Raw genomic sequence first — 11390 nt, forward strand, 5'->3', positions numbered from 1 at the left:
TTTGCAATACACAGAATTTCTATAGTCACTTTAACTTAAACCCACGCTATAATTCACAATGATTTACACACTTTATTTACGCTTGACTCGATTATCTGTCTCTATCTCCCTGTCTGCTATTCCATTATTTACGCAGTCACTTTATTTGCCGGCTTATATACAATAACAGCGTGCCTCTAGCAAACGCTAGAGCCTTCATGAACGTTCGAGATACTCATTACGTGTTACCAGCATCACGTGATTTCCGCTGTCATAACAACATATACGAATGAACAAATGAGTGCTAAAAATATAATAGAATGTTTACCTTAAAACTTCAGATATGTAAAATGTTGCTCCCAAAACGTAATTTGAAAATATAGTTGTATATAGTATTACAACTTTCCGGTTCTCCTTTTTTAATCTACAGAAACTTCAACATAAAATAATTAGAGCTACTTGCCCTTGATGGCTCAGCAGTAAGTCTGGACCCTATTCCAGAAAGCCCATCGCGCTCCGATGCTACTTATGCTCATCAAATGTTTGTCTGTTGTTAAACAAAAAGCTACACAATGGGCTATATGTTCTGTGTCCAAGTTGTTTAGCAGTGTGAGCCCCCAGATTAACCGCTGGGGGAACCTTATAAAATGTTATTATTTTATGGGTAGAAATTGTTCGTTAAACGTTTTCAAAGTATACGGTGATATATCGGTGACAGTATCATAAGCAACAACAATCTTATTAATCTAAGTATGAATCGCCGTTAACTGTCCTTCTATTATTGTTCTTTGTGACAGTTCTCTTAATTGGTCGAGAAAGAGATTATGATGCTGGTTTTTATCATTCTTTTTCTCGTCACTCTTCTGTCTTCAGTATCTTGTGCATGCATCTTTGGATGCATAAAAAATAAAAAATAAATAATTAGCAAGCTTGTGCTACTCTGCAAATGACGTCAAAACCACTAGGATATTTGATTGATTCAGCAATTTCATACAATACAGTTTTAAACAATATATTTTAATTGATCACTTCAAAAATAGCTTGGCGTTGTATCAATTGTCAAAAATAGACGTTGAAATATTCTTATTTTGTTAATATTCAAAGTTTTCTAGCTATATATTACCGAAAACTGATGAAAATTATTGTGCATAAGTGTGTGTTATCCCACTTTTGAATGTAAACATTATCCAGAGTTCATAAATTATGTTAATATTTGATATTTTTCAGAATAATTTATGGCATTATTTATGATTTTAAAATAAAAAATGAATAAGAATATAATTTATCTAGGAAATGTCATAGGTAACTTAGCGTTCAAAATATAACTGCAAATCTTATTCAATTGAGTTTTGAACATGGTAATAATCCTCATTATGTAAACTTTATCAGGTGAAAAGAATTTCCATAATTACAATGACTTGTTTTCAATAATTATCTAATTCAAAATAGTCATTTGATGTCGGGTCACAGATTACGAAACAAATGATAATTATTTATTCATGTGAGAAGAATTAATAGAAAGAACAAATTGCGAAATTAGCTTGCTTCTTTAAAATTCGATAAGGTTCTATAAATGTTATAGCTGCCGTAAGATGGCAGCACTAAAAAGTAAATAAGGCGGAGCTTATAATAGGGAGCGACATTTTATAAAGGAGTCAAAAAAACTTTAATACATTCTCTTTCTGTTATAAATATAATATGCCACGTTAAGCCTGAGGAATTACACATTATTAAAATATTTCATAAAAACACGTGTTTGAAAGTCTTTTAGAAAAAAGTAACACATTTTTGATGATTGTCAATCCTATGGTCGAACGTATCACCAGAGCAACGACAGCTTGTTTTTTTTTTTTTACATGTCTCGAAAAGTTTTTTTTACTTAGTGTTGTATTCATTGGAAGAAGCAAGACGAAGGCTCTTAACTTTATTCGAACGATTTCAAACTGTCATTGTTCTCGTACTTCCAAAATTCCTTGGTATTTTGTTTTGATAGTCCACGTAAGACTAGTGGCAGCTGAAAAGCGACTTACATATATCATAGCTTTTGGTAATAAATTAGACAAAATCTTACGCGCCATAATTTGAGATGGTTCAGCTTGCCGAGTTGCGTATTTAGGGAGAGTGTGTGGTTTTGGCTGGGTGTATAAAGTCAGCGGAGGAGTGGGTTGGTGAGTATGTGAAATATAGCAAATCTTTTAATTTCAAGTTTATCTTATAGTGTTTTTGTTCATGGGAAATCCAAAAGAATATGAAGTGATTTCCTAATCGAAAAAAAAGGAACAAATCTAACCTTATGTAATTTAAGATAGGTTCGAACTAAATTAATCATTAATGATTGTCATTAGGCCTAGTTTTAAATATGTTAGTCATTAGGCCTAACCTAACGTTAATTAACTAACTTAACTCTTGAACCAGTATAAATTAAAAATGAAAATAATAAGAGCATCGAAAAAATGAAACTGTGCACTTTTCCATTACTGAGATTTTAGAGTTTAAATAATCTTTAAATATAATCTTAGTTGATTATACTACGAATACTGTTTTTAATATTAATGTTAGTAATAGTAGTAGTTGTAGCACTCAGTAATACTAATAACTATACTTTATTACTTGTATTAGTTATAACTTGTGAAAGCGTAGAAACATCAGCTCAAAAATAGTACCGTATTTGTTACTAGGGGTGGTATAAAGACATCAAAGGTCAGTTTTCAAGTACAACTATTACTGTTAATTTCAGTACCATTATTTATTACCTCCACTGTGGGTGTATTTAGCAACACTTCCAGCAAAGTGCTTATTATAATTACTCTGGATATGAAAGATGAAAGATAAAGCATGAAAACCTTGAGATTATAAATGAGCATTCCATTTATCATTTTATGGTACAGGCAGTAATCTGAGATACATGTTAATAAAGTTAAAATAAAATGGTTCTTATAATTCACTTTTGAGTTTTGAGAATTGCTAGAGATGATAATTAAGATGTGATTTTATTTTTAAGATCTTGTGTAATGATAAGTTTTACTTTGCATATGTTACTGTGATTTCACTGTATAGTGTATTTATCATTTGATGGAGATGTCTTGGAAACTCTGCTTATGATTATTTGTGGCTGAGACTATTTTTATACAAGTTTATGAACAACAACAGAAAAATAGTGGGCCAATTATTCCTTGAAATTCACACCGTTACTCTTTAAATTACCATTGAAGATAATCATTCCAAATTTAATGTCCTATATATTAATATATTTAAATGTACATAAAAAAGTTTGAATTCAATCGAACAGCATGCATACCACTTCATCTGGAAAATTATAGAAAAGAAATTTTGATATACAAGAAGTCTGAATGGGATATAGTGTGAAACTTGCAAAAATTATACTGGAGGAATAAATAATTCATAACTGATTGATATAGCTGAGGAGCAGTGAAAGTAAAATTATGTAATCAAAGATATTTTTTAATATTCAAACATTAGGTCTTTCTATTTTACTTGTACGTGTAAGTTGTCAGTTTGCTGACATCATGAGAGGGCATATCATCACACAGCAAGATTATCCACGGGTAAATTTTGAATGATTCATTAGATCAGGTGATGTTGGTGTTTATGCTAAGATGTTACGTGTGAAGTCTTGTCATCTGGTTGTTATGTCATACTAAAGTAGTTTGCTTGATTTTATGGTACATGTAATTCTTGTGTTTGTTGGAAATGGATATGGAAGGCCACATTAAAATTGATGTTGGATGTTTTAGTGGATAATTCTCTATTAAGAAAGATTAGATTTAGTAGTGATGAGAGGAGCTATCTTTCTCTAGACATTTTTAATTTGAAGGGATTAATATTCATTCTCTTTGGACAAGATTTCGGTGAGATTTCTTATAATACTGTTTTCAGTTTTGGTCTTCCTGGTAAGGAAAATGACTGAAGTTTTTAAGATCCTTGTACATTTCAAATTCATAAATCCAGATGAAATTTTCATGAAAAGAAACTACAGGCAATAAGACCAGAAGCCACAAGTAGAAGATATTAAATACTTCGCATAACTATTCCTCAAATATTTCAAGAAAGTTGTTGCTTGGAATAAGTGAACTTTGGGTTTCTTGTGAAACTTTAATAATGAATCAAACATTTCAGTGTTCAGAAATTTGGAACATTCAGATTAGGAGCACCTCAAGACTGAAAATTGTTGTCATTTCATTGCAGATTTTGACCGTTTGGAGGATCAGACAGTCAATATGGCTGATCTCACGGCTTCAAAGTAGAGCTAGGTGATTAACTCAATTATTAAATGTAATTGATTACCTATGAGCATCAATTACATTCGTGTCAGGTAAAATATTTGATTAATCAAAATTGTGATTAAATTAAGTGATGTCATGAAGATAATCAACTAATTGAAATTAGTTTATCCAATTATTACTGTTTCAGATTATTTCAACTATCCAAGTAATTGAAACATTGCCAATATTATTTCTCCTCATTATGTTTAATTAATTCAAGGTTGTTAAGTTTAACAGATTAGTGTTACAACTTACGAAAGTAATAGGCTAATCAAAAACTAGTGCTTCCACAACATACCTTCCCTCACACTTACAGCTATTACTTGACTGCCACAGTTTCTTTCTTTGCCCATCTAAGCATTGGTCTGATTTTTTCTTGCTTGTTTCAGTCTGTTATACTCCACTTAATTGTCTTTGGCGATATTTGTCTCATGACACTCTCCACCTATGTCAATGTGCCCCTATCGTGGTACTGTATTTAAGCACCTCATCCAGATATTATCACTTTTTCTCGACAAAGTGTAATGAGTTTCCCAGTACTACGATGTTCAGAGATACATTGAACATTCTCCGTGTTACCTAGATGATTTTCATTAGAATAAAAAAATAATAATAATTCTGATTGGCAAGCCCATTTATGGTATCAATTTCCAGATTATTATTTCTGGCACGGAGGCAAATCAGATCTCTGCTATCACACCTCTGATATCTAGCATTACACAACAATCAGGATGGGTGGAGACACTTTTGGTTGAGACTGTCATTGATATTATTCGAAGCGAGATGGGGACATATACTTGGTTCTGTGGTGTTCCTCTGGAGGGAGGGCTTTGACACTACATTTGAGGGTGATCCTTAACATACTGGAGAGACTATAGATTCCGTTTTTCTTGCACCTTCTTTCAGTCTGTTGGTTTTTCAGTCCCCCTGTAGGACAGTGGTGAATATAAAGACTTGTAATGCTAGAATCTGGGGTTTGATTCCCTATAGGGGACACAATGAATAGCCCAATGTTGCTTTGCTTTAACAAAACAAACTTACCTGACCAAATGTTGTTCCAATCAATGGTAATCAACACAGTCTTTAACTGACATATAAAAAACACAAGGGAGGCCATTTTGGAATAAGCTGCCTCTGATTTGTTTTGTTTTCTTCAGTTGGTTCATTGAGTGTGTGATGTTTTGGGTCTTTCTCTAGTTGCTTTTGAGCCTGCACCTTACTTGATGGTTGAAAAGTCTGAGAGCAAATTTTTAGTTTTCTCTCCATCCACAAACATTGTTGTTCATGCAGGGAGGTTTGCTTCTCAGTTACGTGAAGGGACAGTTATGCCTTATCTGACACAGTTGTCGGAACTTCTTGATTTAGCCTATCACCGCCAGGTGGAAGTATAATCCGACTTTCAAATTATACATCAGCTTCTTGAATTTCAGGGTTCTAAGGCAGTGTTTGTACTTAACCTGAATAGATCAATGTCCCCTGATGGGACAGGGTAAATCTACGGACTTACAACTCTAAAATCCAACATTTTGTTTTCCTTTCACTTCACTTTGTTGGAAGACTCTCAGGATCACCAACTTCATTGGTGATGAGCTGGAACCATTATTAGCATGCACATTGGCTCAGTTGGTGGCTTCTACATTCATCCCTGTTGTCTTTAGCATCTCAAATTTCATCGGCTCCTACACGGGGTCATAGTTCCACCCCTATTTGTGGGGGCCTGACCCCTGCCATCAGCCCCTTGTTACAGTGGTCCCCAGAATATATTCTGTCTATATCCAATGGTTCCACTACTCAGTCAGATTGCCACCAGCAGTTTCAGTGATTGGTGATTATTGTATGTTTTTAGGGTCTGTGGGGCTCAGCTCTGAGAATTTCTGGATGTATGGTAACATTAACCACAGGTCCTTGAGACAGGATTAGTCATTCAGTTCACATCTTCACCACTATTATCCACCCAATGAGATTTGGAACTTAATTCTAGGGCTATCAGAGTTTGTTTGGTCTGGGGGTAGAGCGAAAATTGTGCTAGTTCTTCCAAGGTTTTATTCCCATCAGTTGGTGGGCCTAAGAAGACAAGAGATTAGTGTCATGTCATCGATCTTCCTCATCTGTATCAATATTTAGATTCTCCAAGGTTCACAAGTTACTCTTAATCTGAGTTGACATTTTTTATTGGGATTGTGGATGTCCAAATTTGTTGTAGTTGCCTTCTATCTGCACATTGTCATAGTGGTGTCGTCCCACCATTATTGATGTTTTTTGTGCACAAGAGTCAGATACCTTCGGACTCACGTTGGCTTCACATAAGTTCTGCCTTATCATATGAGTTTTTTCTTGTCAACTCCATTACATTGCACTGTGTACACACCTTTCCATAGATAACTGGTTACTGCTGGCACAATCTCGTCAATTGTCTGAACATCACATCCTGATTATACTTTCAGAAACAACCAAGGTAGGCTTCATTCTCAGGACAGAGACATTTATTCTTGCTCCAATTCAATATATCATCAGCTTGGATATTTTTTATTTTTCATCTCGTCTCTCAATCATACTTCTGCCTCATTCTTTGCTTTGTCCCGCAATGAACATTTATCAATGGAAATGACACAGATATCAGCAATGGTGTATTGAGAGGAGGTTGAACCCACTTTGATCAGAAATGCCAACTGTAACTCGTTTTTTGACCTGGCTCTTTGGCCTTATCAACTACCGTTCGATACTTGTGACAAAATATTCTTTGAGTTCCCAGTGCTCTCCGGATTTCTCAAGTCTTTGGAGTCCTCGGTCCCAAATGACCATTCCAGTTAGCTAACTGATATAGTAAGGCTACATTACATGCTCTTTCTCAACACCTGTTTGTGACCTGATTCTCATATGCCATCTATCACCTTTACCTGAAGGTTTATTTTTTTGTTTGCTGCTAACCTACAAACATCGCCAGTCAAAGTGGTTTGCACTGTTTGTCCACAGACTGCTTTCTTATTCTGTCTAAATCCTCAGACCAGTTCTTACCTAAGACACTGTCAGACAGGGAAGAGGATAAATCCTTTTCATCTGATCACTATTTCTCACTTCTATGTACAATCAGATTTTGATTGTTGTCATGTTCAGTGAGAGTCTTGAAGGTTTTGTTGCATTTCTTTGTCTTTAGTAGCCCGGTTGAACTGATGTGGACCTCCCCAATACATTTATCTCGTATTATTTGCATGACCTGACAGTATCTTCATCTGAGGGTTTTGTCTACTCCTTTTGACTATCTTAATCACTTCTGCTAGATCATACAGAGGGGGTGAGTATTTTCTTTGTAACCTTTCAAGGTCCCTTACCTCATTTTCACAGGATCCCACTCTGTGCTGAGTGTTGCCCAGACAATTCTGCACTAGCAACCACTAATTCAGTATACTTTATAGAGGTTGCATCAGGCTCTGTAGAAATGAAGTGTTCCATAGAACCACCTAGAGGCTGATTGGATGGTATTACTGTACTGTGTTGGACCGCCATTCATGGACTATCCTGAGTAAAGCATAAGGGAATCCTGTCCATCCCTGCGGATCATTGGATTGAATAAATCAGGGTCAGTTTGCTTTTTAAAATTTAGGAAACTTGGTTCACCTATTGCACTGTTTCTCAGGACTCCCCAACTCGCATTACACCCCACCCCCAGATTCTACTAGTGGACCTAGAGAGTCCTTACACGTCCAGTTGACAGAGGCTTTTCATCCACAGTGTTAGAGTGAATGCCTCCACTCTTGGAAAAGAGGGCAAAGTTAGAGGCCCTCCTACCTGGGTCCCTAGATGTTTATTCCTAGATGTCAGTAGGAGAGGCATGAGCCTACATGGGAGGCTACTTGTAATAATGGTTCAGATTTGACACTCTGCCATCCAGTTGGATTGAGTGTGGTGCTTCTTTTTGATCAATATTGGTGTAGTAAATTTTTCATGGAAGATGGTCCACTGTCTCCTCATAATTCCAAATGCAGAGTGGTCCCATCCTGGGCCCTTGGTTGAGCACAGTTTGTTCCATGTCTCTCCATAATTCTGGGAGTAAGTGGAATTTACCTTTCCCTCATGGTTGGGGTGTGAGAATGAGTGTTCATAATTCTAGACTAGATGAGTTCTATTTCCTCAGATTGAGTAAGGCATACACGATCCCATTATTCCGAGCCTGGGGTGTTGCTTACCTTCTTGTCTTAATTCTAGTGGCTCAGAATGCATCACTCTATGGTACAGGTTGGGATCCATTCATACGTATATACATAAATAGATTGTGGTTCAATTGCCCTAGCCACCAACATGGGATATAAAGACCATGGCCCTATAATTCCAACCCTGAGTAGTGAAACCTTGGCTACTTGGCTGGAGCCTGGCCAATAGTGATGACAAATCATGTAAAATTCCACCCACAATATATGTTCCAAGTGAAAAGCATACCTGTTCTGGATGTAGTGCAATTCCCCCACTAGTGAGCCAATCTTCTATTGACACAGCCATTATCTATGCAGATGCTTTCTATATGGATAATACCCTCACCAGCCCTCCACCTTCTCAATGTGGAATTCTAACTGTAAGTGTGTTTTGGAAGTTAATATTTTCTTAAATTGAAAATATATTTCCAATAATACTTACCTCCTCACATACTCTCTTGCCATTCTTCTCCACGGAGAGCCAGTGTTAGAGACTGGAATTGCATCAGTCGTAAAAAGTATTTAAATGAGGTGCTTATATACAGTACCAGGATAGAGGGTGCATTGACGTAGGTGGAGAGTGTCACAAGACGAATATTGCCAAAGGCAATAAGTGTGGTATAAAAGACTGGAGCAAGTGAAGAAAAATCAGACTAATGCTTAGATTAGCAAAGGAAGAAACCGTAGAAGTCAAGTAATAACTAGGTGTGAGAGGAGGTAAGTATTATTGGAAATACATTTTTGATTTAAGAAAATGTTAATTTCCAATTATTACTATTTTTGATTACTCCAAATATCCTGGTATGATGCGAGAATAACTGATTGTTGAATGTAATAAATTAATGAGCCCGATGTTAATTGATTAATTAGCAAATTTCTTTAATCATTCAACAGTACATAAAGACAATGGCCTCATAAAGAACTTAGCCTCTTTCATGGATGATCAGAGAAGATTACATGAGCAGGCATCTTTAAGCATTTCCCATGTTGATTGAGATAAGATACTCATCAAAAAGTTTATCAAGGGGCTGTTGAGTGAACCCATGCATCACTGCATGGAACTAAGGATCATTTCATTTCTGATGGAAGCAGTTTTTGTAGCAGTGTAGTTTGATATACTCATTTTGAACTATAGGCTGGAGCAGAGGAAGTTGCCAGCAGCTTAAGGGCATTATGTTTGTTTCTTTGTTTTTTTAATTTTGGCTAAGCTGATGAAGCTATTTACCACTTCTCTAATTTTGAAATGCCAACAGATAATGGGATTGACCTAGACACTACATTATACCTATGACTACTATTGTTGGCAGCACAATATGCATGCGTACTACTTTCACACAACTCATGAATGTGAGGATGTGGACTAGTTAGTGGCTATTGGTTACATAACTAGCCACAGTGATGCCTAATGTTTCTGTTTACTTTGTTTGGACTAAAGAATAGAGTTATTTAAATTTAATATATTGCTTACTTGTTATAAGCTACAAATGTAACCACTGTTACTTAGGGTAAGGTTGCTTTAATAAAAAAGTTATGACAAATTAATGTCCATAATTTTTTATTTGTTAGAAATTACTAGGCAAGGACTAATAATATGTAATACCATTAGGTTGTTAACTTTTGTACAGGAAATGAACTCTTTTAATTATGACTAGCTCTAACTAGATAGGAAGCACTGAAAAGGAAACACAAAAGTATGGCTATTCATGTGTTGCTCAAACAATGGCTAGAACAATGAACTTTAAGTTGTTTGATTTATTTATTGCTCAGAACTCATATTTCTGTAGTTTCTTCTAGTTTGTATTGTAAACATGTCAATCATCTTTCTAAACTTATGTCTGTATCAACAACAAATTGCTTAAAATCTTATGATGTTTCTTATACTTATAAAGTTGTTAATCACTTTTTAAGTTTTTTGAGCTAATGATAGAATTTAAAATAAATCTGAAACATCTGTATTTTAATCTTTTTTTTTATAGTGCCATGATTTTGATATTTCTTATAGTGCATCAATATCCACTTTATGGATCTGTAAAGAAATCGTCTTATATCATCACAAGTTTTCTTGCCAAATAGTAAATTCTGCTGTCTTTGTTTTTCTAGAATCAGAGTTAATTTGTTTTCACTATGTGAAAATAATTTTTACTAGTTTTATCACATGAAATCTAAGGGCAATAATTTTAATGAAGAATTAGTTCACTTAGATTTAATAGAGTAGTCTTGTGAAAATTTGTAGGGAGAACCCTCACAGAAAAGTATTAAACAGTATTAAGTTTGCATTAAATAATTTATCTGGACTATCACCACGTTATTTTAGTGTTTTTATTGCACAAGCTTTCAGCTCAGTTATCTAAGCCTTCTACATTTGCCAGGCGTTTATTAAACGACAGGATTTAACGGAACGATTTGAATCACAAGTTGCCTAGCAAAAAACAAGAACGTGCCCTAAGTTTCTTTACAACAATAAGCCTGAAGCCTAATAAGCTAAAATAAAATAAAAATACAAGGTCAAGAAACGTAGCTAGCCATATTATTATTGTGCTTTTTTAACATAATGCTAGAAAAATAAATAAAGTTAAAAAACGTATTAGGTTACTTTTATAACAGCATTAGAGTCAATGCATGGTTTGATTTCTTTAATGAAAAATAACCAGCAAGTATGAAGGGGGAATCCATGATTTTGGTTAATGCCTGTAGGAGGACCATAATCATGGACTGCTATTGCAATGGCTTCTTTAATTTTTCTCTTTTTGGTATTACTGTCCTTGGCAATTATTTTTATATTCTTGAGGTTTTCCTCTCTAGCATTTTATGCAATGGCTGAAGTATCTAAAAAAGCATATGCAATGTTTTTCATGTTCTTTCATTCTAATGTTAACAGGACATTTGATCTCTCTGATGTATTGGTTTTACATATACATTTGAATAACTAAAAAATCATAAA

At 34.9% G+C, this 11390-nt stretch overlaps 1 protein-coding gene across 1 annotated transcript in view; it reads left to right on the forward strand.

Annotated features, from left to right (window-relative positions):
• Positions 1–1911: 1911 nt before the first annotated feature.
• Positions 1912–11390, forward strand: part of LOC106462920 (zinc finger protein 628-like) — a 27079-nt gene continuing 17600 nt past the window's right edge. Inside the window, exon 1 of the mRNA XM_013922889.2 lies at positions 1912–2147. The gene's annotated coding sequence lies outside the window, so the exon portion shown is untranslated. The remainder of the gene's footprint in view (positions 2148–11390) is intronic.

This window comes from Limulus polyphemus, unplaced genomic scaffold (assembly GCF_000517525.1).
Source record: "Limulus polyphemus unplaced genomic scaffold, Limulus_polyphemus-2.1.2 Scaffold1283, whole genome shotgun sequence".
Classification (NCBI taxonomy): Eukaryota; Metazoa; Arthropoda; class Merostomata; order Xiphosura; family Limulidae; genus Limulus; species Limulus polyphemus.